This window comes from Ailuropoda melanoleuca, unplaced genomic scaffold, assembly GCF_002007445.2.
Source record: "Ailuropoda melanoleuca isolate Jingjing unplaced genomic scaffold, ASM200744v2 unplaced-scaffold6558, whole genome shotgun sequence".
NCBI classification, from domain to species: Eukaryota; Metazoa; Chordata; class Mammalia; order Carnivora; family Ursidae; genus Ailuropoda; species Ailuropoda melanoleuca.
The window spans coordinates 1,323-6,890 of NW_023240036.1; the positions used below are offsets into that span (position 1 = coordinate 1,323).

General features: G+C 35.0%; 1 pseudogene; it reads right to left on the minus strand.

Annotated features, from left to right (window-relative positions):
* Positions 1 to 4,228: 4,228 nt before the first annotated feature.
* LOC109488830 lies at positions 4,229 to 4,965 on the minus strand (annotated as a pseudogene).
* Positions 4,966 to 5,568: the final 603 nt, after the last annotated feature.

Here is a 5,568-nt window from a genome sequence, read left to right on the forward strand (position 1 = left end):
CAAAGTCTGTTACTAAAGTTGTAATTAAATAGTTGAAGTACAAGTCCTAGAAAGGTAAATTAAGAAAGAAAAAACTTTTAATCACTACAATCTGAGTTGAAGAAGAGGAAAGAAGGTATATACTAATTTTATCTTTGCTCATAACATGGACCTAATAGATATTACCTAAAAATTCCAGAAATGGTTTTATTATATGATATAAATATAAACCCCGGAAATGTGCTAATATGGTAGCCACTCACTACATGTGACTATTGAGCTCTTGAAATGTGGCTATAAACTGAGGAAATTAATCTTAAATTTTAATAGTTAAAATTTTAAAAGTCACATGTAGCCAATGTATTGGATAGCACAGCTCTAGAATAATACAAGAACCATTACTCATTTAACTTAATAGTCTTTCCAATCTATTGGCTATTTTTCACTTTAACCTTTTTGTTTTTTCAGTGTTCTGGAGTGTCACACCAAACCTACAACAGGCTTTATGTGAGAAAGAAACTGATGTGTAACACCAATGAAATTTTTCTGTCATCTCTATGGTGTAACCTATCAAAACTGATAACAACCCAAAGTGAAAAGTAAATCCGTATCCTCATCATCTTCTAGAGAAATATGAAGACTACTACACTTAACTCCAATCATACAACTCCTAACTTATGTAAATATTATTTCCATGAACTTTGGTTCTTAACATTTTTCTAGACATCAGAAGTTTGTTGTCACTCTTGGTAGTTAATACAGTAGATGTTTGTTTCGATTTATCACATACTTGCCATTGTTTTTCTGTCATCTCAAATCTCCTAGCTGGGATCACTTTCTTGTTTCAAGTATATCCTATGAAATTTCTCTTTAGTTGATTGTTTGCTAGTGCAAAACTTGTTTCTGTTTTTCTGAGGAATTTTTATCTTATTCTTACAGAGTTGATAATTATTTTATCTCTGAATATTGAATATAATTCATCATCAGTTCACATTTTTGCTGTTAAAGCAATCTGCTGTTAACTGTCTTTCCCTAGAGAGTAATCTCTGCTTTTGTATTCAGATACTTTCAACATCTGCTGAGTTGTCTTTATGGATTTTATGATGTGTCTCAATGTGTGTTTTTAAAATGTTTTTCCCACAAATATTTTGGTGGGATCCTTGAGTATGGAGATTAGTGTCTTTTGTTAGTTTGGGAAAATTTTCAGCTTTACCTCTTCAAAATTGCCTCTGCCACTTATCCTCTCTTCCAGAAACTCTGAACTTCCAGTTCTCAATGTCTCTTACCCTCTCTTTCATTCTTTCTATCCATTTTGTTTCTGCCCTGCATTGTCGGTAATTTACCCAGATCTATATTCTAGATTCCTGTTTCTCTCTGAATGTGTCTAATTTGCACTGAGACACGTCTGAAGGATTTTTTAACTGAATCTAAGTTCTCTCTGTTTTTCATATAATTTTCCTATTTGTTTTATAGTGTCCTCCTCCTTTTTCATATTTCCAGCCCCTTTTTTATTTCTTGAAGAATACCAAATGTATGCAATTTATATTCTGTAATTCTTTTGTGCTTTCAGTTCTTTCTGTTGTTCTTCTGGCTCTTACTCCCAGAGCCTTGCTCTCTTGTGTGATCACTGATGTCAGACTGTAAGCTGATTTCTTATCTGTAGAATACTTTAAGTCCTGGAATAATGGCAGCATCCACCATAGGGTATTTGTAGTTCCTTCTATCAAGAGGCATTACATCTCTGGAATCAGACACTGTGAATAAAATTATCAGCTAGCAGTGATTCGGACAACTCAATAGTATAAATTCAAACTCAAAAAATGTGTGATTCCACTTACAGTTTATAATTCTTTCTTCTCTTTTTAGCCTTTCAGGTGGTGATTTTTTAAAAACTCTATTTCACCACTACCCTGAGAATATATCCTCTGAGATCTCACCTTGTTGTGAAGGATTTCCTTGTGAGTGCCCTGGGCTTTGTTACCTATCCATCTCTGTCTCTACCATCAATACAGTGGCCTTAAAAACAGATCACAAATTTTCACAATAAAAGCTGATTTCTAGTCAGCATTTATTTCTCTGAGTTCCCAGTTTCATTATTTTTCTCAATATTTTGCACCACTTTTTTTTTTTGGCTAGCTAATCAAAGTATTTCAAAAAATGTTATCCAACATGTATATTTGTTTTTAGTGACAGGTTCAGTATAGCTCTCCAATATGCCACCAGGTGGAAATGGAATGCAGCTCTCTCATTTCTGTGTTACCGAGTCATGTGGCACTTCATACTGTTCAATCATGCAAATCATCATATCAGTTTCAGTATTAGATGTAGTTTAATATGTTTAATATTCAGTATCCACCTCTCTGTCCATTTTCAGTCTCCTTTCTCAGTCTTCGTGACCTAATGATTTATTGATAGTTTCTTCAAGAAGTTCTTGGAAACAACATTCCCAGAATTTTGTTTAATGTTTGAAACAGTTGATAGCCTTTTAAATTAAATGCCACTTTTGCTAGGTATAAAATCTGAAGTTTGCCATTACTTGTCTGAAGATTTTTATTCCACCTCACCTCCATTTATTTTATAGCAATGCAGACAGGCAAACTGGCCTGCTTCCAGTAGAGCTGGGTGGGTGGGACTTCACAAATTATGTTACATAAAAACCCCAATCTTTAGGGAAAAAGAGATTGCCAGTAATGTTTGTTTTTCTACTTACATGTTCATATATTTTTAATTTTTAATGAACATATATTATTTTATTAATTAAAAACAGAAGAACTGTATTTTTGTTCGGATAATAAAGATGTTTTTTACCAAATGTTACAGTAAAGTCCATCTTGTTAATATTGAGATATTGTTAATATCTTCATTACACTGCTGTGTTTGAAGTTTTTTTCTTCTTATTCCTAGCTTCCTTATTTTCACTAAATGCCCTTATGTAGTAGCAGTATAATGGTGTTTGCAGAGCGTATTGAGTCAGTAGTCTTTTTCCCAAAAACATTAATCCTAGCTAAATGAAGGATAAGTGACAAAATGAATAGAAGTCTGACTATTTCAGATACAGAGAAATAATGATGAGGAAACATAAAATCTAGAAACATAAATCATTTTTATTATATATATATCTTTTGTATGTTAGATCCTTTTTTTCATGCTCATTGTGAAATATTCGAGAAGCCTACTATTTTATTCATTTCCAGACAATGAACGGTCAACTCAAAATTCAGGAATCATCATTTCGATCAGTGTATCTGGGTTCTTAGAAGAGAAGTCACTCTAACTTTGAAGATGAAAGAGGGTCATCAAAGAGAAAAAAATCCCAAAGCAAAGAATAAACTTTATGTGCAATCATTCCATCCTGTGTACCTGAGGTTTTCATCATTGTTTTCATCATTCATTTATATATATTCATTCCTGATGCTGACAGATACCTGTTCCCCTCAAAGTCTAGTCATATTATGTTATCAAAGAAGACATAAGACTAAAGCTCAGAACACACAAAATCCTCTCACTCTTTGATGGACACTATCCTAGTTTTGAAATTGAAAGTTAATATACATAAATAAATTTATACAAACTCAAATATACTAATCTATCTTTTATATTCTGAAGCATGGTCAGTAATTGTGTTCTTAGTATCAGCGAATAATAAATTGATCTCTACTAAATAATTCACTAAAAGATTCTGAGAACCAGTACACCCAGGTCTCTTTCATAGGTACTTTTAAAAAATGGTTTAATGGGAAAGAACTCTAGATTATAGGGCTAACAAAAGCAGCACCTTACTATTGTAATTTTAACATGAGAAACAGAATTAGGAAATACAGAAAACACACAAAAATGACAAAGGAGATAATCTTTTAAAAATTACACAGCTAGATGTCTGTCAATTCCAGTCAACCTAGACTCCCTTTCCTCCAAATCTGCTTTCACACTGGAGGATGTAAGTAGAGACTGGCTATAAAAAACCACTACTTGGCTGGCAACTTCCTCTGGAATAAGAGGGGTTCTCATGTAGTAACAAAACTCTGCTATGAATTCTTAAAAATTGCTTCTAGGATATGGCAAAATCTTGAATTCTGTCACCGATACTTATTTCCATCTTAATTTCTTTGTTTTTTCCCCAAATAGAGGGAAAAATCTGAGAATTTAAGTACTCAGATGAAAAGAGGTAGTGAAAGCATTATTACTCCAGCAAATGCTTCCTACTATAGGACGATGACCCGGAAAGATTGTAGAATATGCCACTTATCTTTCACTTCTCTTTGCATAAAATATATCTGTTGATCAACTTCCTCATGGCTGTCTTTACTTCCTTATTTTGCAAGGTGTAGATAATGGGAATAAGTAAAGGGAATATCACAGTATGGAACACAGACACCACCTTATCTAGGGAAAAAGAGTCAAATGGGTGAGCATAAATGTAGATGGATGGTCCAAACATAAATACCACAATGGTGATGTGGGAATAGCAGGTGGACATGGCCCGGCTGGTACTCTCACCTGAGCCTGAGTGTTTCTTCAGCATGGCCAGGAGGAGGCATAGGGCATTAGGAGAGCAATGAAACATACCACAGAGATCAGACCACTGCTAAAAATCATCACTAACTCCTCTGGGAAGGTATTGGCACAGGCAATCCGGACTACCTGTGTGATGTCACAGAAGTAACTGTCTAACTCATTGGGCCCACAGAAGGGAAGTCGAACAATGACAGCCACTTGTATTATAGAATGAATAAAGCCCCCCAACCGGGAGAGAGCCACCAGGATACAGCAGAGACGTCGATTCATGATAGTAGCATAGTGGAGAGGGCGGCAGATGGCGGCATAGCGGTCAAAGGCCATTACTGTGAGCAGGAACATCTCGGAGGCCCCCACAAAGTGCAAAAAGAAGAGCTGTGCGATGCACCCACCAAAGGAAATTCTCTTCCTTTCCACAAAGAAATCTACAAGCATTTTAGGGGCTGTGATGGAGGAGTACCAAATGTCAAGGAAATTTTAGCAATAATCTTATTTCCACTGTCACCTTGAATTGGCAGAAAGGGTCACCTTGGGTGGCAAGCATACCCATTCCTCGGATCACTATATCTTCTTCCTACCTTCATGGAACAGTGGATAAACTGCATGGTCAGTGGAATAATGACATCTGGTCACAGCTCGAAGAATTTTCATATATGGCCCTGCATTGTTGCATATTGTGGCTGCTTACCTATTGCCAAGGAATAAGCTGTATAGGCTTTGGTTAAGGAAAAAAAATGTCTATTCACTACACAGGAAACCCTGAGATCTTTTTGAAAGATTAAAATGAAAATACTGCCAGATCAGTGTACCTGATATTAGACAAGAAGCATAGTTTTTCAAGTTTGCTAGACTTGTCAACAACAACAAAAAATCTAGAAATAACTAGATTTTCTTATTACCAGTCTACAATTTAGCTTCTCTCATAAGTACACATAATGCTTACTAAGGTAGATATATGGGGAAAGGATCAGTACACTGCTGAGTTTCATAAAAAATGGAAATTAATAACAGTAATAGATTGGGATTTTGGTTTCAGATATGTGACATACTTCATATGGTTTCAGTGTTTCTAAA